The 22,973-nt window shown below is 38.3% G+C and overlaps 1 protein-coding gene and 2 long non-coding RNA genes across 10 annotated transcripts in view; 1 reads left to right on the top strand and 2 right to left on the bottom strand.

Moving 5' to 3' along the window:
* LOC5518168 (histamine H2 receptor) overlaps window positions 1-16,838 on the bottom strand; it is a 28,451-nt gene extending 11,613 nt beyond the window's left edge. The window contains exons 1-4 of one of the 8 annotated variants that reach the window (XR_007308063.1): window positions 16,612-16,838; window positions 16,449-16,514; window positions 12,902-12,975; window positions 11,697-12,563 (exon numbers count right to left, since the gene is read on the bottom strand). The gene's annotated coding sequence lies outside the window, so the exon portion shown is untranslated. Of the gene's footprint in view, window positions 1-5,382; window positions 5,510-6,702; window positions 6,828-8,949; window positions 9,115-11,696; window positions 12,564-12,901; window positions 12,976-14,667; window positions 15,209-16,448; window positions 16,515-16,611 lie in introns of those variants that run through there. The other 7 variants (XM_048727679.1, XM_032362669.2, XM_032362670.2 and 4 more) reach the window with 7 other exon arrangements.
* LOC116601863 lies at window positions 6,719-10,471 on the top strand. The gene is made up of 2 exons (XR_004290175.2): window positions 6,719-6,826; window positions 7,121-10,471. It is a non-coding gene; the product is annotated as an uncharacterized LOC116601863 (long non-coding RNA).
* A 2,390-nt stretch (window positions 16,839-19,228) lies between the features above and the next one.
* Window positions 19,229-20,833, bottom strand: LOC116601865. The gene is made up of 2 exons (XR_004290176.2): window positions 20,027-20,833; window positions 19,229-19,278 (listed from the first exon to the last, which is right to left on the bottom strand). It is a non-coding gene; the product is annotated as an uncharacterized LOC116601865 (long non-coding RNA).
* Window positions 20,834-22,973: the final 2,140 nt, after the last annotated feature.

The raw sequence follows: 22,973 nt of genomic DNA on the forward strand, positions 1-22,973 counted from the left end.
ACTGATAGCGAAGAGGAAGAAGATGTTTTTAATGTATTCTGCACGCACACAGAGTCACCGCCTGGTACTATGGAGATATCTATTGGAGGTGTTATACAGAATGTCATCATTGATTCGGGTGCAAGCTGTAACCTTATGTCAGAAAGGACATTCAATGACTTATCAAAAGGAGACATTGTTTTGAAGCCAAGTAGCAAGCAAATTTTTGCATATTCGTCTAGTGATGCTTTAAATCTTAAGGGTAGTTGTATGCTTAATGTGCATGTACCAGAAACAAATGTGGATAAGCGCGCAAAGTTTTTCATTGTCTCTGGAAAAGCGTCAACTTTGTTAGGTCGTGAATTATCTGAAGCTCTAGGCATACTCAAAGTAGGAGTTCAGGTTAATAGTTGTAGCTCAGATTCCTCAGCTATAAATACTCAGTTAAACAGCAAAGCAGCGCTTAAGGCCAAATTTCCTAATGTTTTTCATGGTTTGGGCAAGCTTAAAGGTTTTAAACTCAAGTTACATATTGATCAGAATATTAAGCCAGTAGCACAACCATTGCGTAGGATTCCTTTTAGTCGCAGGCAGAAGGTCGCTGACAAGTTGGAGGAACTTGAGAAGCTTGGTGTGGTGGAAAAGGTAAACAGTCCTACAAGTTGGATCAATCCTCTTGTGGCAGTCGAAAAGCCAAATGGAGATGTTCGCATTTGTTTGGACATGCGCCAGGCCAATCAGGCTATCTTAAGAGAAAGACACCCAGTACCTACTATGCAAGAAACCCTACAAGAAATCTCAGATGCAAAGATTTTCACCAAATTGGATTTAAACATGGCTTTCCATCAAATCGAGTTATCCCCAGAGTCCCGAGACAAAACTACTTTCGCAGCGCCAACAGGTTTATATCGCTACTGTCGATTGCTCTTCGGTGTGAACATGGCTACCAAGAAGTTCCAGAACCTGATATGGCAAGTTTTGAAAGACTGCCCTGGAGCCTTCAACATGCATGACGACATTCTTATAGTGGGTAGGAACCAAAAGGAGCATGACGAGAACCTGGAAAGAGCTGTCCAAAAGCTGCAAGACAGCGGGCTCACCCTCAACTATGAGAAATGTGTGGTAGGAGCCTCGAGTATGGATTTCATGGGAGACACCATTTCTGCAGATGGTCTTAAGTTATCTGACAAAAGAGTCGAAGCAATTGTCGAGGCACCTGCACCAACCAACCAATCAGAGGTGAGAAGTTTCCTTGGTTCTGCTCAATTTTGTGCCAAATTCATTCCACAGTTTGCAACCATTTCTGCTCCCCTGTGGGATCTTACCAGTAAAAATGCTAAATGGAAATGGGGTGCCAAAGAGGCAGAATCATTTGCACAAATTAAGCACTTGCTAACATGTGCACCAGTCATGTCTTATTTTACACAGGGAGCCCAGACCAGGATTATCACTGACGCCTCACCAGTTGGCCTGGGGGCCATACTAGAGCAAAGACAACCTGGTGATGGTCAATTTCGACCAGTGTACTACGCAAGTCGTAAGCTTAGTAAGGTTGAACAGCGCTACTCACAGTTCGAGCGAGAGGCCCTTGCTGTCAAATGGGCCTGTGAGAAATTTCACATGTTCCTTTATGGAACCCATTTTGAAATACTAACTGATCACAAACCCTTAATTTCAGTCCTAGGTCCAACGTCTAAACCCCCGTCTGCTAGGATTGAACGCTGGCTGTTGTACCTTCAGCAATTCAGCTATGTGGTCAGGCACATTTCCGGAAAGGAAAATTCAGCCGACGCCCTGAGTCGTTTACCAGTTGGTCCAGTACAGACAGCTGATTCTAAAGCAACCAGCGAGTATGTGTTTAGCACTGCAAAGGCCGCAGTACCTGTCGCCATGACCCCAAAGCATGTAGAGGTTGTTTCAGAGAAGGACCCAACCCTTATTCTGGTACGCGAAGCAATTAGAAGTGGAGACTTCACCCGCCTCACAGGTACCTTGTACAAAGCAGTGTCAAAGGAGTTGTGGATTGCCGGACAATTAGTGATGCGTGGAAACCGAATTGTGCTACCAGAATCCCTATGGAAGCAAGCAATTATTTTAGCTCATGAGGGACACCAAGGAATGGTGCGCACAAAATCCCGCCTGCGAAGCAAACTATGGTGGCCGCAGATGGATGCACAGGCTGAACAGTTCATCAAGGCCTGCTACCCCTGCCAGCTAGTTGGACCACGTGGCAAACCGGAACCTGTTCGATCAACAGAACTACCTGAAGAACCATGGGAGGACCTCGCCACAGATTTGACTGAGATACCTGGAGGAAACCACTTGCTGGTAGTTGTGGATAACTACTCCAGATGGCCAGAGGTAGTACTCCTTAAGAAAACCGATGCGCCACACGTCATCACGGCACTGGAGGGAATATTTAGAACACATGGCATACCATACACGGTTCGCAGCGACAACGGACCGCCCTTTGCCTCGAAAGAATTTGAGAATTTCTTAAAGTTCTTAGGCATAGAACATAAGAAAGGAGTTCCATATTGGCCACAGAGCAACGGCGAAGTGGAACGATGTAACAGAACAATTCTTAAAGTGATTCGGATAGCAAACTTGCAAGGAAATGATTGGAAGAAAGCGCTTGATGATTTCCTCTTTCAGTATCGCACAACAAACCATGCCGCAACTGGATGCTCGCCAGCCGAACTTTTAATGGGAAGGCAGCTCCGAGACAAGCTACCTAGTGTAAAGATTCCGAAGGATAGAGCGACAGAGTCAGAGTGGCAACACAAACTTAGGGACAGAGACGCTCTATCAAAACTCAGACAGAAAGAGTATGCTGATGCTAGAAGACATGCTGAGCCAAGTGGAATTGATGAAGGCGATGAAGTACTGCTGCGACAGACTCGCCGCGAGAACAAACTCTCTCCAGTTTTTGAGCCTGAAGCTTACAAGGTTTTGCAGAAGACAGGTAATGCAGTCGTACTGGAGGATTCTGATGGAAATAGGAAGATGAGGAATGTAGCACAAATGAAGAAGTTCATCAAACCACAGGAAGCAGTCGCCGCAGACATGCTGCCTACTCCACCTGAAATCGCGCAGGAACACCAAACCGCACCTGAGACCCAGAACCAGTCCACACTTGATTGTACAGCTGAAATGCCAGCGTCTCCTGGTTCTCTAGACAATCAGCGACCTGCGCGCACTAGGCAACAACCTGTTCGCTTTAAGGATTATGTGCTACAATAAGTTTTGTTAGTTTTATTTTTCTTTTCAGTTTTACATACATGCGTAGGACCCCTACTATAGCTGTTATAGTTATTTAGCTCCTAGTATGGACTTTAATGCTAAGTAAGGGGGGAATGTAGTGTCCGCCGCGTTGCATTATGGATTGTTAAGGTGCGCAATGCACCATGGTAGAACACATGTCAGAGATCCGCCATCTTGTATTAAATGTGGAAGACCACGAGTCTGTTTCTTTTTGCTTTGTTCCTTGCCGAACACCACACTAGCGTTAGACAATAGTTAGATTTGATAAATACTGTTTTTTGCTTTTATAACTTTTATATTAGAATTCTAAATCAGGAGAGATCGTACTGTGTTTTGATCATTATCAATGTATATGTGATTTCTATTTTATCAGATATTTGTACATGATGATATCACTTCACCTCCGTTGGGAATCAGCGATCCACTTAGTCTTTAGCGATTTGTCCGTACAAACACCAGAGGCTCTTTATTACAGTGTGCATTGTTTTCGTCTGAAGGGCTAAGCCCAAAGCGACAGCACACAGAGCAACAGGCTTTTGAGCCTCTGACGACAGGGGACGCATCTCCAAACATAATGGTTTATATGGAATCATGATGATGATGAATGATAATAACGATGATTTCAAGCAATACAAAGGCTACCCGATATTCCGTTCGCTTCTTTATAGCATTATGTTGACGGTCTGGAGCAGGTAGTCTTAATGCTACTATACTGTAATAATACGCGCCTTCAACTTAGAAATCAAGTGACTTTTTGGGTGGCAAATTTACGACAAAATAAACACGGAAATGACTACGCCTGTCACGAAAGAAAGAATCTTTATATAAAAATAAGCCCTTTCTGATAAAGAAATTTTCTGGCTTATTCGTAAGCGCTAAATTAGTTGATTTTTGTTGTTGTTATTTTGCCGCTAAAAGTCTGAGCGCGCGCGAGTTTGCCATCCAACAGTCACGTGATCTGCTGAATGCAAGTCGCCCATCACTATAGTCCCCCCTCCTAGTCCAGCTAGAATGTCGAGCACGAAGAGAGTACAAAGACCGTTGCTCTAAACAAGGCAAGACCAGCAAGCGTAAAACCCAACACAAGTGAAAATTGGTCTAACACTAGCGCGAGAAAATGGAGCGGTCGCTTCGTGTTCACGCTTGCCTTCAGTCAGAAAATAATTTTTCTGAGAATTATTATTATTCTCGTTGCGCTTGTATTTGCGCTCTACCTAAATGTGCTAAATCAGCGCACATTGCGAACTGATTAAATCGTGTATCTTATTGGCCCCACGTCCCAACACCTGTGGGGTGGTCCATCAATGCCGTGGTTTTACATAGACGTAATGGTTTCCTCGCTCTAATTTTTTTTAATAAGGTAATATAAATATGATGCATATATATTGTGGTATCGTGAGATTTTTTTTCAAAAGGCATCAATCACTAAGTGTATAATTCTATTGTCCTGATGGTGGCTGTTTCTGTTAGGGAAAGTGTTGTAAAAGTAACTCTATTAGCAAAACCGAGTTATCTTTAAAACACAACACAACTAAACATTCCCAATTAGCATCTTTTGAAACCCAATACCGCAGTAATTTTGAAATAGTCACCACCACCATTTTTGTAAATAGAGAAGTGGCTTACGTTAAGGTATCTTTTAAAACCCAAAATAGGATTTGCACAAGGTCTGATGAGTCTCCACCTTCGTACTCAAATGGATTAGGCTTACGGATAACCAATATTTAAAATCCCTGTTTAAAATCGAAAAAAAAATTGAGTAAAATTTGATCATTAAATGGAACGGAGAAAAATAAAAAAATCTGTGATAGATTGCTTAAATCAGTTTGTAAGATTTTCCGGCTTGAGATTTCATCGTTGTGTGTTACGAAGGATTTCACATGTTATCTTTTCTAATGCACGCAATGAATGAGCCGATTTAATAATCTACTCAAAATAGAGAGAACAGGCATTACAGTGCTGGAATGCGCAATTTTAAGGCTTGAAAGATATGAATTTGGTGGAATATGTAGTGAAATATAAGCTAAAGCCTAGCTACAACATTGACGAGTCGCGAAGTGTTTTCAAAGGTCTTTCCACAGGCTTCAATATTCACAGCTTTTTGTATTAGGCCGCAGTTAAGTTGGTCGAAATACTCACCAAAGCAGAATAGCCTTGTGCTTTACCATCAAAGAGAGAGTCTCGGATAAATCGTCCGAACAAAAAAACGCCCTTTAACATATACAATCCGTGTATAAAATATTAATGAACTGATAAACGAATAGATAAGGCGGTTATAATCACGCTGATGATCTTTGTACTGCCCGAGTAACAGGAATAGGAGTATTTCATTGGTCGCCTTCAAGGACTTTCCGCACTAGATGAGTTCGTAATGATGCAGTCATTAAAGCGAGCTTCGTCGCTTGCACGTTCATAGTGATAGCTGTCACGATCCTATGACTGATAGTGTCTTATAATACCCTGCAAAGTGCCAGCGTTCTTTGATTTTGCTTTATTAGCAAATGGTAGCTAAGTAAACAAGCGATGATGGGGTATAAAACTTATTTGAAAATGTTTACCGGGGTAACCCGATTTTGGGTTAAACACCGACCCATTTTGACAGCTTTCTTACATTCCCAAATTGATTCCTTGTTATTTTCCTTGTTAATTTTTGGAATTTTGGTTACATAAAACATCTTTGTGGTTTTCTTCGTCAACTTGAATTGCACCTAGCGACTTAGCGACTATTTCTTTACCACACAGACTTACTTTTCGTTTTTTTTGTGTGTGTTTCTGTTCTCGTTTAATTTTGTTTTATTTTCGTATCAGTCAAGCTTGACAATTCATATTTTCAGTTATCAAAATTCAAAGCAGTAATTTAAAAAAGATTTAAAGCAGTGCATCTTTTTATATTGCCTCGTTTTATATTGCTTGTAGCATTCACAATCAACTTGAATATTGCATTATAAGACAAGTCTCGCGAAAAGGTTAATTCTAAGTTATGCAAAGTAGTTTGAAAAAAGTTTCTCTCACGAAACCCTTTCATAATTCTATTAGTTTCCTTCAACTTTTTATCACCAAAATGAAATGTCTAGAAACTGTCATAAGAAATCATCAAATCTTTTTGTATTTCAAAGTATTTTATACCGGTTATGAGCAATTTTGGCATTTTACACTAATGCGTCAAATAATCGAAAAGGTGCAAATCTGAAACTCATTCGAAATAATACCTCTTTCTTTATGATTAGGGAAAAATGTGTTACAGTAACCAGCGATTAGCACCAAGCGACGGGCAGGTGCATTTGACCTGGGCCATTAAACAGTCTTCTATTCGAAAAAAGAAATAACACAATAAAGCACAGTCGTTCGCCGATCTCTGAAAACATTATACATTGGATGCTCATTTTTCTTGGGTTATACGGTTTCGCTCGCCAAATGCCACAGCACAATAAGGAAACAAATCTTATCGTTTTTACTTACTTGTTCATCCTTGTGTATTTTTTTTGCCACAGGCAAGACGGATACCCTCGAAATCACCGTCCAAACACACACAGTTAACAACTCGGCAAGAGGAGATAACAACAGAATTGAGGCCCCAGGAACGGTGAGGACAAATTCTATTAGGTCTCCTTTCATAGACGCAACAGGGAATGATGTGGATAAAACCGCACTGTTTTGAACCAGTTCATTAATTATTTAGTAGGTTAATGGAATAGTCCGCCTACTTGTCGACATTTCGCACAGCCTTTTTACGCAAGTAAAGCGTTAGACACTTATCACTTGTCAACAGCCAGTCTAAAAACTCCTGCAGAAAAGTAAAAAAAAAAATATAAAAACTAAAATTATGCATAAATTTAATTTGGGTTTTTAAGTGTTTTTTTCTATTTTCTTTTACCAGAGCTAATCGAAACTGCCAAGTAATAATTGCCCTACATCAGAACGATGGACAAGCAAGCGCACTTGAGCGTTTGAATTTCGCCCTGTTGTGCAAGTCTAGGGCTTACTTGGAATCATTGAAAGATTGCCCATTAATTTTCATATTCCTCCTTCCTCTTGTTTTCATCACTAAGGCAGAGACTTGTTAGCAAAAAAAGTGCTTTGTGCGTACTTAGTGATTATTATTAAAAAAAAGCTCAGAAAAGGAATGCCTGAAAAATAGCCTGACTAAGGTCTTGGAATATCTTTTGGAGCTAAATTTTCCTGCGCATATCAGGAAATCGTTGTATCGGCTTTATTTTTTGGGGAGACTGGTGACTAGTAAGAGATTCTGGGTAGGGTTAACTTTTACTGAGAAAGAAATTGAAAAATAATTATAAACTGTTAAGCAATAACTGCACATATTTTCTGAAAACGGTATCAGTAAATTAGCAGTTACTTGATATTTTGATTCTCCCTATAAACTTATCTACCACATTTGTTTATGGTCCAGGAAGCTTATGACAATGTTTAAAAAAGTTTAGCACAGGAAGACCGGTACTGCAATGTTGACACCGATATTTTAATGTGGACATCTTTTTCGATCCGTAATAATCTTGTGTCATGCAAATCGTCCATTTGCAGGTTAATCTAGCGAGTTACCAAGATATTTTTATTATATACCAGTAGATAATTCAACTTCAAAGTTCTCTTAGCGCAACACATGCAACCACAGTCATTAAGGTACTATATGGTTTATATGAAATAACAGATAATAATTCGTGTGTATGTTTTTTTGCTGTTGGACTATTTATATTGAGCTCATAAATATACTACCGATAAAAAGTTATTTACTACACGCGGGAAAACGTAATACTACTTTGAATTAAAAACTAGATGAATAATCACGATCTATTCAAATAGTCATAACAAACTTCAAAACGTAATTAATTTACTCATTGATTGGTCTTATCGAAAGACATTTTTAGTATCAGACTCTAATTCTTAAAACGACAATATATATGCTTGTACATCACCTAACTGTCAAATGCAACGTTATTATAGAAAGTTTAGTTGCCCCTTTAAGATAACAAAAACTGTGAACGCTCAAAAATTTTCAACTCTCGAAAGAATAAATAAAACAGAACAATTTTAGGGAGTCATATAGCTCATAATTCACTGTTTTCATACGCAATCGTTCTAGAGCAGGCACAAAAAGAGCGTTCCCTTGTTCTAGGTTCATTTACAGTAAAAACAAAAAATCAAAGTTCGTAAACATTGTTAGCAATATGATGATACGCAAATACGCCGCTATTATGGTTCGATTATCTCAAGGACTTAAATGAGAAGGTTTTCGTAATTGACCTTGTTCCTTGTGAGTGCTTTTGACCCCCCGGCTCACAATAAATTTAACATGTTTTCAAGTACCTCTGAAGCACCTGTTTGCTCCTAATAGACCTCCAGGGGAGAGAAAAACAAACATGTATTCCGCTAAAACTCCGAAAGAAGCAAAGAAGACAGACGCAACCGGAAGTTTAATGTGTTTTTGTTTTCTTTTTGATAATGTTTTGCCCTAACGAAATTATTATATATCCGCTTAATCACGCGAGCGCGAAGAAGAACCCTGCTGGTGTTATGGATTAAGACAAGATTTCTCTACTTCCAGTATTCGTACGTCGTGTTTACTAAAACTCTCTAATGGCCTTCACTAAAGGGAGTTGAGTAGGTTTCATTGCGTTAAAGACGATATGGAACCCTAGGGGCTCGCTGGGTATTCATTGTGTTTATCTCATGGTGTGTTTGTACACTAACCTTTTACCGGGGGAATAGGGAAAGGTCTTCTGTTGGTAACAACGCGACTCGTGACTAGAAATGCTGCGTGCCTAGAGATGCTGCGTGACAAGAGATGCTTGTGTGACAAGAGATGCTGCGTGACTAAAGATGCTGCGTTACGAGAGATGTGCGTGACTAGAGATGCTGCGTGACAAGAGATGCTGCGTGACTAGAGATGCTGCGTGACTAGAGATGTTGCGTGACTAGAGATGCGGCGTGACTAGAAATGTCATGACTAGAGATGTTGCGTGACGAGATATACTGCGTGACTAGATATGTTGCGTGACTAGAGATGCTGCGTGACAAGAGATGCTGCGTGACTATGAACCGCTCGGCTGCCTGTGGCTGAAGAATATTGCTATGGGATCGTATTATCAGTGACTCGTCAATCAATGTCAACAATGCAAAAAAGTTTTCCAACCGTTCCCGGGATAATAATTGAAACTTTACATCAGCGCTTTCACGTGTGTATTTACATGCGTCGAATCACCCTCTAATGGAGAAACGCACAGACTAAACGAAAATTACACGCGAAAACGTTGCAAACATGTCGATGTTGGTCATGTTGGTTGATGTTCTAACTCATAGTATCTATACCAAAGTAGTACACCCCTAGTGATGGGCTCACTACCTTATTTATCACGGTTGTTCTCTCCTAGTTTGGGCTTTTCCTTACGCAATTTCCTGGTCGCATTGAATATGTTGCTGTGTTCGATGCTCGCCACCAAGAAAAGTCGATTGCTTATTTGAAAGTTTGAGTTTAGCTTTAGAATACGTAAACGGTACCTACCTTAGCGTATTGCCGCAGTGACGCAATTCCAAACAAATAAACAGGAGATAAGACTCTTTTTTACCTGCGCCAGGCCCGTAGGGGAGGGCATGTAGCCTGTTTTGCCATTTAGATGAATATTTAAAAAAATGTTCTTGACTACCCAAGCCAAGGCAAGTGCAATTTGACAATATCCCTCGCGGCTTTGAAAGGAAATGCGGATTCAATATAAGAAAAACACACAATCATGGTATCCAAAAGCAAACGCTCCATTTTTTAATTATTGCATGATCTGATGCATTCTCTCCCACGAAGATTTTTCCACAAATTGCTTCTCTTTTCGGAAATGCTGTATGCCCTCAATTGCCCCCTGCTATTTGATAGCAAATTTAGTTTAAGTCTGTTCAGTTAAATGGTGCTCATTAGTTAAAATCCCATCGAAAATTCAACTGGCCCAGCAAGGCTCATGCGTTATCATGCCCCGCAGAATAAAAAAAAAAATAACCGTAATAAGAAAAAAAGAATCCAGAATGGTGCTATTTCTCGAACATAAACTATGGGGGACTACCATATTCTTAGCAAATTTAGAATATTCCAGAACAAGGTGCTTTTCAAGAAATTTTGTATTAATGAGAAAGCAGGGGGATGGCTGTTATTGTTTTGGGATAATTTTTGATAATGGTATGGACTCAATTAAAAGTCGAAATAAAATAAAAAATATAGAAAATATCACAAATGACTTGATGAGAGTGGCACATTGTGACATAATTTGGGAAATATTTATATTAAAATATTTCATTTATTTATTATATTTATTGAAAAAATGTTGATTAAGTGTTTTAAAATGAAGGCAGAATGCGAGTAGGAGTAGATTATGGAGATTTTTTTAGCAAGATTGAAAACCCAACTATATTTGGAGAAATTTTATCGCTTTACATAATCGGGGCAGTTATGGGCGGACTAGGAGCTAAAGAATTAAAATTAATTTTATGCCCCCATTTGCTTGCACATTTTAGTTTGAGTTATCAGTCGACATATTTTATAAAGTAATGTCATTACACCTTTTCTCAAATGTTTGCGGAATTCCGGGTTTCCAATGTTCTGTCATTCGACATAATCATTCGAAAAGGCTAGTACTTCGTGAATGTCATAAGCATGATCCAGCCGCTCAAACCATGGAAACTTTTAGCGAAAACTTGCGCTGGAGAGTTATTTTCCATTAATATTTACATAACTCATCTGTTGAAGACACTTTCAGAGCACCGATATACGATACCAGAAAATGCTACTCTGAATAAGGAAAGGTCAAGAGTTAGCCTTGTCGAATGACTATGTCGAATGACTATGTCGAATGTTTGAAACCCATTTCGCATACATTTGGAAATAAGTGTAAAGTATCATATCTGATTTATTCGACACTTTATTTGGGATACTAAATGCACTTAACAAATCGGATTGTGACGTGATGAAGACGTGATAGCGAATTTTTTTTTTAATTAATGTAAAAGCTTCTTGGCTATACAAATCAAACATTGTAAAGTCAAAGCCTTGATTTCCTAAAATAGAATAATCATAAACTCCAGTGAAAAAAAATAATAAGAAGATAGCAATCTTGCGGCGTCGTTTTGTTGTTTATGATAATCTCGATGGAATCTAATAGTCTTGTGCTAATCGAAGCTTCAATCAGACTTAAATGTGCAAAAAAATCCCGAGCGCAAAGGTCTGAATCCAACGACAGAGCCGTAGCAGGCCACTGAAGATTGGGAGGGGGGCAATACAGAAACATCGAGAAAATATTGGGGGCATAGCCACGCCCTTACAGGTCATTTCCTTCTAATTTTTTGAGAATATTGGGGGGGGGGGGGGGGCACGTGCCCCCAGTGCTCCACCCCCTGCTACGGCCCTGAACGATCAATGCAATTGAACGATCAATTGAAACTTATTCATTTGAGTTTTATTTTCTTCATTCCAGAATAATATACGAATTTTGGAAAATTTTCTTCTTACCTAACGGATCACAAAAGTCTTAGATAAACGTACGTTATCAGGTGTCGGTGGAATGTTAATAATTATTTATAAAGATTTAAAGTTTGTATGGCAAATACAGTATACACAAAGTAAAGAGAATAGCTATCAGCTAAATCAAATTAAAACTTAACCTGTTAAAATTTGATAACTTATCGTGGTCATATGTGCAGCTTTTAGCGCGCATCACTGTTAAGCGATGAAAAAAAATCGTGTCGTTTGATAAAAAAAATGCCTGCTTTATCATCATAATCATTATTATTATCATTATACAGCATACAGCCGCATTGTTGCATGATAGTAGATTAACATACCATATTTGGTATTGAAATTCCTCGTTCTGACCTGGGTTTGCAATAGCTGACAGAGCCAAAAAATGGCATGAAATTATCCAATTCTTCATATATAAGCTCAAGATTCCGCATACAAGGAGTTCCTCTGACCAAAAGCTTAATTCCAAATTTTAAAGAAATTTAGAAGATATGAAATTTAGATATTAGCGAGCAAAGTTAGCTTGATTTTTTATCAAGGCCCGATCAGAGAATTCATACTTTGAACATTTGAAAATAGCACTTCAAGCCCCATATCTCGAAGACGAATCCATTAGAAAAAAAACAATTTTTGATATGTTGGTTTACATAACATAGGGAACCTCTATGCGAAATTTAAGCTTACCGAAGTAAACCAGACCTTATTTTGGAAAAAACTTGCCTTTTTTTGCTCTCTGTCGCAATAGCTACACCTAACTGATTCGGCCCCTTCCCTGTGCCCCATTCGCCCATCTTCATCCCAATTCCTTCTTCTCTACCAAAAAAAACATAAATTACCAAACACCTAGGAATTCTGGTTGATTTTAAAACAACAAAAGCGTGTCAGCGCGAGTTTTAGATCTCGTTAGGTTTACAAAATATCGATTGTTCATTTTTCCAACACCTGTATATCCCATCCCAACAGGTATTCAATGATATTTTTATAGATAATTCTATTTATGTGTAAATGATTTTTACACAGCTTCCTATTATACTGTCTAAATGATACATTATTAGTAGATTTATATTAATAATATATAAATATTATATTAAGTGTAAAAGGTTGAAAGAAAAAGAGAAGTAAAACTTTCAAATCTATACACTTTACCTTGATGTGTCCATTTATCTACGCGTCATGCATTCATTTCCCTCCGTCGCCCTCCACACACTTGCCTTTTCCCTCTATATCAACGAAATGTGGATTGTTTAGGGGTATGGTTTCCTAATAGTCACTGCTTCCTGACTAGCTAAGCATAAAGCAAACCCTAGCCAAAACCACGGAAGCCACTGCATTGTTTAATAATCGTATCAGAAATACAACGATCCTTAGCACCTTTGCGGCGTCTCTTTCATATGCTAAGTTTCTTCAGCATAAATTACATGATTACGGCTCCATTTGTCCTCGATACTTGTTATCTCGAAATGAAATTTTCATTAAAGCATCCAAAAGGTATTTCTCAGGCTATTGTCGCAAGTAAAGTCGAAATGTCGGCTCGGTGTGAAATCTATCATAAACATAATCTCCTCGGACGATTAACTGTGAATTAGTTGAGTGATCCCCCTCTGTCGGTGCTATATAGACTGGGATTTTATCTTGGAAGAACAAAATAACATAGACTTCTATTTGACTATCAGAAAAAGTAATAGATCCTAAAAAATTAAATCAACAAAAGGTCGAAATTGTATGTAAAATAGAATTGTTTTCCTCATGTTTCAAGCATTTGCCGTTCTTTAGAGCAAAAGACAACAGATCTTCTATTTGTGTAAGTTTTCTCTCCCCGCCAAAAAAATATATTTTTGTCTGTTTTATTTATTTAGATTAATGTCGGTTGTTTAATTTAAAAGAGAAACCACTCGTCGATCTAACAGTGTATATCTCAGTCAAGACGCTTAGAAGTGGAAAATGCCATAATCATTCCAAATTCAGTGCGCATGTTCATTATTGGAGATTATATGAGATGACATGAGATGACATTTTTAGGGCCTAAATTTTCGAGGTAATATATTCTAAAGTTTGACTTAAATGTCGTTTTTTCTTCCTTTCTTTCAATTTCTTTATTTTAAAGCTCCTTTTTCAGATGACTTGCGCGTTTTGTCTTCGCCATTTTATGTTCGCGAAACAGGTTTTGATTTGTTATAATGGGATTTGCTTGGAGTTCTTTTTATTTCGTTTATTTTATTCTCTGTGTACTTACCGATGCTTTATTAACATTACTATTGTTTATTATTCAATAATTGATTGTCATGTCAACTTTGTCTTTCCCTGCGGTAGTTCTGTTTACATCTGTGGCTTCTGCGATATTTTGTTTAAAGGTGTTTAGTTTTTTAGGGTTGTTTTTTCTTTTGTGTAAATGTGGTGTAAAAATCTTTTTTTGCGGGAGTATGTCTTTTAATTAGTCTCACGTGGGTGGAAAAATATGCTTTTAGTCTAGCTTTGAAGCTGGTTACGCGAAGCCATCATGTATAAGAAGTTATTTATGTGTAATTTATGTGTAAAACATGAAAAACCCTATACCTTTAAACAAAGTTTGTTTTAAGCCCTTTAGAGCCCCAAAAAAACCCTACTGAGTACCGTTTTCCTTTTTCTTTTTTCAAAATAATGTTTGTCATACAATTCATAATTACTTTCTTCTAAAGTTTCATTGAGCTTATTGCTTAATAGCCGGTTAATTTCTCCATCATGAGATGCTAATCTTTAGCAGGTGAAAGTGGCTAAAAGCTTGGAAACTGTTTAAACGAGAAACAGAATCTAGAAATGGGTTTTCGTGATAACAGTAAGTTCTTGCATCAGCGAGACTTGAGTGTTAAATAAGCCGTCCAATATATATGTCCCCTCGAACTAATACGAGATTAGTCTAAAAAAAGCTTACTTACCTAGTATTCAATCAAAGAGCCATTTCTACTGCGATAGCATTACTGGTCTGTACATGTCTTTAAAGACCATGAGTTCACCATGACATCACGAGCAGCTTTTGGTGATATGTGTGAGTTGATGAAGGTTGTGTTTGTATATAATATGCATCTCTTTTTCGTGTTGTGTCCCTCGGTAGTCTAACAATTGACGGTGTTATCGCGCTGGTTTGTCTATAAAGGATATGTTTCCATTGTAGTTTGTCTCGCTTTGCGTAATTGTTTGGCGTCAACGTATGATTTACTAATTGAGGAACCAACGGGTCTTGATATTTCACTTTCAAACTTCAAGTCGTTTAACATGTGACAGGCCATTAGGAGACTTTCCACCTGCTTGCGAGCTCCTTCGAATTTCCAAAGCTCTCTAAGCAACCGAAAATATCCCATTTTGACAAAAAAAAACTATTTGCTGCTTATCTTTTTCATAGTTTGCAAGCTCGAGCAGCTTGAATGATTTCCTTAAATGAATCTTCATTTGCGATAGCTCGGTATGACTGTCACATTAGATCCCCCTAATTTCCGCTCCTAAGTAACTCTCTTTTTGACATTACACTGAGATTTTCTCCCTAAGTGCCCACGGAATAATGATACAATCCATACAAAAACTCAAAGGATGAATGTACTCTTATTTCACATCACCATAATCTATTCCACGAGTATTTGGGTCCATTCTTCGTAGTTACTATAACTTCATCTGCGATAAGCTATTCCGCCGAAAAGCTATAAGCTTTTTCGTCCAAAAAATAAAGAGAAAGCTCTTTCCCTTTTTTCCTCTCTGCTATCAGCTTTATTAAGATCAGGCGTGTTTTTAGAATGCTATTTTGAGCCAGATGTATGAAAACTGAGGGATCTACTCCGATAAGATTATAAATGGATTAAATTATTCTTTGATCTTGCTTTTTTGATGTCGCTTTTAACTGCCTCCGCTTTTTCTATTCACGTTTTCAAACGCGCCTCAATTAGTATACAGCGGTCTTCTCATGAACAGCGTTCAACTGAACCAATCAGGTACTAGGGATTTTGGGATTGCGTTCAGATGCTTTCCCGAGTATTTAGAGGTAACAAAAACTATTATTATGATTACCGCTTTATACAAGAATTAGTAGAAAAAAATATATATATCGTGATGGGATAGGAAATTAGTTTATACAAAACGACTCTCGTTAATCGCGCGCTCTGATTGGTCAAAGGTCAATATGTCATTAGAGGACATATGCACGCTTGACGTCAACATGCATGCGCTCCCAAAACCTAGATTGTAACGTAAGAAACATTCTAATTGTTGTATAAAACAAATAGATCTCTTTTTTTTTTGTGCGTCTCTCCTCTAATACATCTACAGCGTGTCATGAACAGTTGCGCAACTCGACTGCGTCTCGTTGTGTACTTTTTTGTTCATGACACGCTGTGACGTCATCTGTGCATCTATTAGAGGACAGACCCACACAAAAATAAATATATTTTATAAATAACTTTCTTTTATCTCGCTTCGCTGGCCTGGCGAAATAAAAATAGAAGAGGCATCTCTGCTCTAGCAGGGGAATTATCTCGCAAATTGAAGAGTCATTTATGTTAAAAAGAATATCACGTGATCGTGAAGAAAATCACACTCATCTGTTCTGTCTACATTGCTAAAATCTCTCTTTCTTTAATATTACGGGTATTCCCGCGCGCTTATCCAAGTCTCTTTTAAATTTTCATCAATTTATTTAACATAGCAAGAGAAAAAACGCCAGTTCACTCACCTGTTGCCCAGTTTTAAAGAAGTTCTTCGAGTCAGAGTTGTTCGTCGGCCACCGTTTATTGATCGTCTACGAGGAAAGACAGAAGCTTTAAGTTAAGAAAAAAATATGTATATGAAGTTTACTTGGTCATCTACATGCCGGATGTATTGAAATATTTTCGAACCTTAGCATGGCCGAGGGAAACTCGAAACTGCACACTCAGTACGCGGACTATTAAACACTGCAGCCCGTTGTAGATTTGCGTGCCCTTTTTTTGGTTAATTTAAAGAAAAAAACCCTTATGGCTGTATGTTTCTGAGTTATGTAGTGTTCACGGCCTTATCATTGTTTTTCTAGTTGTTTATCCTTTTTAAAGGATAAAAGGTGTAATCATCTTATTAAAGCCGCATTGTCCCCAGATTACTTCCGGTCGATTACCTAACAATATCCGGTGATTTTTAATTACGAAAAACGCGAAAAATATTTCAAAATATTGGAAGCAGTGTGTCTATTGGAAGTTTCTTCGAGGATGTGATTGATAATTTAGAGCGCATGGCCTGTTAAATATCTCGGATTTTAATAGATTATTTTGTCTTTTAACGGTTGAGGTTTCCGTCGGACCTCCAGAAGTAAACTGGTGACAATGCGGCTTTAAGTGACTATTGTTAGCACGTGTCTGCGGGAGGATTGAGTTCAGCACATGTAAGGAGCTTTTAGCTAAACTCAAAAGACAGGAAGCAACTGGTACGAGTGATAACACGTCTTTGATAAAGGATTGGCAGAGGGAATTTGTGAAGTTCAGAATTCTTTATCCTTCGGAATTAGCTGTGTCTGGCTAGAGTGGCTAGGGCTAGGTGCAAGGTACGTTAAATCACTACCGTAATTGTTCAAATAATCGCCTCCCTGGAATAAGCGCCTGAAGAATTGTCTCAACAAAATATGTTGAGAATCTGTCATCTGTGGAATCTGTACGTTAGAAGGAAGGTTACAAAAACTGACTCCACTTCGTATCCGCTGCAACATGTCTATCAATCGTAGGTTCTGGGGGGGGGGGGGGGGGGGGGGGTTGTACTCCCTGTATTTTTTTAAAATTTACGGTTTAGAAACTCTTGTAATAAGCGATACAAATACTAATGATTTCATTTGTTCTTTTTTTAATGCGGCGTCACACCCCTACCATACTTAGAATACAATACCGAGAATCGTAAGCACACAGGAACATCAAAAAACCTGCTTGTGTAAACCATTTGAAGTCCAATCTTCAACCTAGTGTATACTTCGGTTGTCGTGTTAAACAGTACAGTTCGTAAATCGTCATATCTCGCTCCGTGAGGTCGTGGGTCGTTTTGCGATTCTTGTCCATACATTTTTTTTCATGTTTTCTCTATGATAAACACTCAAAGTTATTCCACTCAGCTTACTATTTGACCGTTTTCATATTACGTGATAAAGTACCACAAATTAGCGAACTCTTATGTTATCTGTGGAGTTCAAACGTTAGTCGAATCATCCAACTTATGACTAATTTCCTACTTTCCTTCAATAACCAAGCTCTTCTTGCTCGGAGTCACGGAAGGCTAATTTCCTTGATTACTCGAGTAATCTGTTATTTCAGTTTAAGCCTTTGGATATCTTTCATTCTACGCTGAAATAATCCTAAATCGGCGAGAGAAGCACAGGTAGCCCAAGCTCTTTATTTGTCCCTATTGATATTTATGGTAAACATGGGGCGAAAAACAAAATGAGTGAAAAAAATAAAACAACTTATTGAAAAGACGTGTGTAGTCTAGTGTTGAGTTTATGTTTACTTTTTTATTGTTCTCTGGCCGTATTAAAGCGCCTTTTTCAAGATTCAAGATTCACGAAGGAAAGTAATTTTGGACATAGCCCACATTCCGTCCACAAAAGCACACTTCCTCCCGCAATCGCACTCAAATTACGGCGACATCCTCACAGATAGCTAGAGTCCAACAAACCCCAGCACGAAAACCTTCCGTGTACCTGTGGCTGCGGAGATATGTGTGTACATTTTTTTGCTCTGATTTTGATGTTAAGGGCACGTTTTTTTGCCCTAGTCTACGTGTTCGACCATGGCAAAATCTTTTTGAGATTAATGCAGACTAATTTCGACGCTCCCTCCCACGGAAGGGACCTCTTTTTTGCGCTCGCACGGGGATCAGGCAATTTTGACGGATGCCAAATTCATTTGGTCAAGCATACTACGACGACAAAAAAGACAAATTTTCTGCCTGATTCCTCTGCAATGAAAAATCGTGTCCCCGTGATTTGAGCGCGATTAAGCGGGAATAAGTGTGTTTTTGAGGACGGAACGTGAGGCATGTCCAAAATTACTTGTCTACCTTTTACTTCGTTCTGGTAAGAGTTCAAATCGTGAATCTTTTTTGAAAAATGCGCTTTAATACAGCCAGAGAACAATCAAAAAGTAAACATAAACACAACACTAGACTACACACTGTCTTTTCAACAAGTTTTATTTTTTATTTTTTAACAAATTTTGTTTTTCGCCCTATTTTTACCGTAAATATCAATAGGGACAAAATTGGGCTACCTGTGGAGAAGGGCTGACTTTGAGCACACACTACAAGTACAGTTTTTCAATAATTAACGGAATATGAGCATTGCACTCCTAAAGTGCTTATAAGTGCAGCAAATTTCTGGGCTATTTGACTTTCCCCAGCAGTCAAAATGGAAGAGCCTTTCTGACAAGAAAGATTGTCATAGATCAGGCTTTTTTCTATATGATACTATGTCTGCGCATCCCCCCCTCAGCCGACATCTTATTGTTAAACTCTTGTTTAATGCTTTTATAAGGTAGAACAGCTGGATAATTCTGAAAAAAAAATAGGAAAATAAGCATAACAAATAGTACGAAGGAGGAAAATGAATAATATAGGCTACTAATCAGTCAGCTTAGTAACCACTATTGACAAAAGGTGCCGGGCTGCTAAGCATATTACACAGCAGCAGATGGAGAAGCTAAGTATGTGGATTTATGACAAAGTGATTTCTTCATTACTAGGAGATTATTTACTAATGCCTCTTTTGTAAAGCCCGACGCAACTCAATTATTCCCATTTTTTCTCTACCACTTTCGTTTTCGTGTTAATTCTTGCTACTTTTCAAATGTAATTCAAATGGGGAATTCGTACTGGCCGTAATTGTATGGATCAATTTGCAGTTTATTTATTCAATCATTCATGATCTTAATAACATCAGCGTCTCCGTTGCCATGGTTTCAGACCAAATATCCTCATTTAAAAAAGGCAAATCTGTGGTATTACGACAATCTTCGCTTCTCAACACAATTAAAATTGTATTAGTTTTGGCTTATCGTTTACTTAAAAAAAACTAAAATATCATTCCATTGCATATTTCAATCTAATATTTTCACTAGAATTGATGGCGCACACACTCCCATTCATGAAATATTTCACTTTTCTTTGAAAAGATCAGTTTTGAATTCAGCTTTACCTTTTTCACATCTGTTTACTGAAGTTGCAATATTGTTGTTTTTATTAACAGCATACTTATCTGTATTCAACATGTATCAAGTTTGAATTTAATTAACAGAAACATACCTTCAGATGATGTGACTGTCATCGCTTTCCATCTTTGCTTATGATCTTGTTTCCCGTCTCGTCTTCCCTGGGGCTGTCTCAGAGAGTAAAGTTCGCCTCCGTGTCGGTTCTCTCTTTGAGAGCTCAGTTTTGAATTCGTAATAGCAATATCAGAAACAACCATATAAATAATACTTTTAACACTTCTAAGACCAGCGTTCGCTACTGGTCAAGAGAGGTGTTGATCGTGTCTAATAATGGCTTATAACCAGACCATAGAAAGCTTCTCATTCTAGTAAAATGAATAAACAAAAAGGAATGTGTCAAGGTGTTTTTTATTACTGTTTTTATCCAAAATTACCGTAACCACTAGGGACGGTAATTTCAGTTAATGGAGCCGGAGCCAGGCTCAAAGGTCGTACGAGTACACGTATCATGCTACGATAGCACAGGTATTACTCAATATGTTTCACGTGAGATACTATACACGTTCTTAATTCTTATTGGTCGCTATCTACCTGTATAAAGCGCCACACCTAAAGTAAAGTCATTCGCTCTTTCGCTGAATAAGCTACGGGTACATTTGAAACATTTGTAATCGGGTAAATATGCCTAAACGTTCGCGTTTGTCTGGAGGAGATGAGTTTTCTCGCCTGTCTACCGAGGTGCTTGGTCTGCGACTACAAGCCCTCAACCTGCCCTCTGGTGGAACACGGCAGCAACAAATAGATCGCCTCCGGCAAGCCACTCGAGGCGGTGAGGAGGCTTCACCTTCAGCCCCGAGTAGCAAAAGGGGGCGCTAAGCGCCCACCAGTCATCCGACGGATGCGCTAGTCGTCACGTCACGCTAACTCGCTTTCGATCGGTCTGTCTCCCTCCATATTCTGCCATAATCGTGCCTAGTGTATTCATTGCGTTGCAAGGCGGGCATTTCCTTTTCACGCGTAAAGCGACATTAAAAGGAGGTTGAAGTTAATACACTGCTTTAACCAATGGAGTGGTCCTTTGATTCTACTTATGATGTTCCGCGAGGACGTTAAATGGAAAAAACTGCGCTGGGGGAAGGGTGCGCATGGTGCGTGCGAGAGGTGCGCAAAGTGTGCAAATAGAAATAATAATAAAAACGTTTCTTCAATCTTTCTTTGTTAGGTACGTCCCGGGTAGAAAAGGCGGCTTTCTTTCTTGCTTTACGTATAGAATTGCTTGCAGTTCAAAAATACAAATAAGATTAAAAGTACTTATACATCACCCTCAACCGTTTCGTTTTTATTCCTACGAAGAGCTTAACAAAGTCTAACGACATCACACACAACGCCGTAATAAATCACTGGTTATCCATGCGAATTCTACCCTCCCCCACTCTACATCACAATAACGGCCACGAAGTCACTGATGTTTCAAAAGGAAAATAATGTTACTAGTGCTCAAAATAGTAATTATTATCAAGGCCACTCGTATGTGAGATGTGTTTTGTTTCAAATCGTCTTAAACAGCGGCGTATAGGCAGGATTTTTAACAGGAGAGGGCCAAAAAGGGACTTTCAAGGAATTTTCTCCTGTACTTTAGATAATGCCTTATACATTTACTGTATTTTAGGCTTCTAAAAGAGGGGGGCCGCGGACGGAAAGCAGGCTGTGAATTTTCGGGGATACAATCTTAACAAGACAATACGACAGGAAATTGTTCTTGTTTTTTTAGGTTAACTTACCCTGGGTGCCAGAGTCTCGAGCTTCATTTGTTTACTATGAGCTCTTTACTGACTACGAGGGGCGAAGCGAGCGTATCTATCAAGATGTTTGATCTTATTTGTTGAGACATTTTTCCAAAAATAGCTTTTACTTCCATGATATCCCTTTTTATTGAAAGTATTTGCCAAAATGATTAGACGATGAACAGAAACGGGACGTTGAAGCTGAGGTCTCTCCAAGATAGTTAAGTAAAATATAGATCTTAATTACGGGGGGATTTTAGTAACTCTATGGCTCACAAATTAACTAGCTACGCCCATTTTATTAGCCTCAAAAGAGACACCCAAAAGCCCACTCAAGAAAAACCTCAAAAGAAAGATATAATAATTATTTTGATAGGTGTTTGAAATTTTTAATTTTTTTAAAAAAATTTACGAAATGGTGTGGTACGTAGGATTCCTTGTTCTTCTGTATTTTTTTTTTTTTGAACATTAATTCAGAAAAATGTTCAGCTGTTCAACCTTAAACGACAATGAATCAGAGGCTTGTTAATAAAATGTCGGCCTTATGGGTTTCTAAAAGCTTTTTTCGGACAAACGTTTTAACCAAGAGTGTTTTTTTTATTAACAAAGAGAGGTTTTTACACCTTGATGCGAATTCTAATTGGAAGGCACTTATGCCGAAAACATTGTATGCTCTTACGAAACCGCGCATGAAAACTTCCGAAAAAAAAAATAAATATACAACGTGGCATCTTATCCATTATTCTTATAAAGTAATTTCGAAACAGATTTAGAATGGAATTCAGGAATTTATTGGAAAATGTGTTTGTGCTGTGTCATTTTTGTGTTGGAAGTTTTTGTCACTTAGAACTCTTTTTCGAAGATCACTTATTCGAAACATACAAGTACATCCTTAGCCTTGAATGCCCACAGCATAATAAACTATGCCTGATGTTATTTGTGGGAGTGATACTAAAGATACCGAGACACTTTTCCGAAGCGAAAACAATTCTATAAATGGTCATATTCAGAGAAAAAAATGATTTGCGTGAACAAATAAACCCTCTTAAATATCTAACAGTCCGTTTCTTTACAGTAAGCAGCTCACTTGTTGGCTTACTCTATGCAATTTAAGATAATAAATTTTACTCAAGTACCGATTTCAAAAGTATTATTTGCGATCCATTTCCATCCTTCCGATGTCAGATAAACAAACCACAATTATATGGACATCGAGGATATTAAAAAAACATGACTGGTGTTTTTTTTATGAGCCTT

The sequence above is a fragment of the Nematostella vectensis genome, chromosome 5, assembly GCF_932526225.1.
Source record: "Nematostella vectensis chromosome 5, jaNemVect1.1, whole genome shotgun sequence".
NCBI classification, from domain to species: Eukaryota; Metazoa; Cnidaria; class Anthozoa; order Actiniaria; family Edwardsiidae; genus Nematostella; species Nematostella vectensis.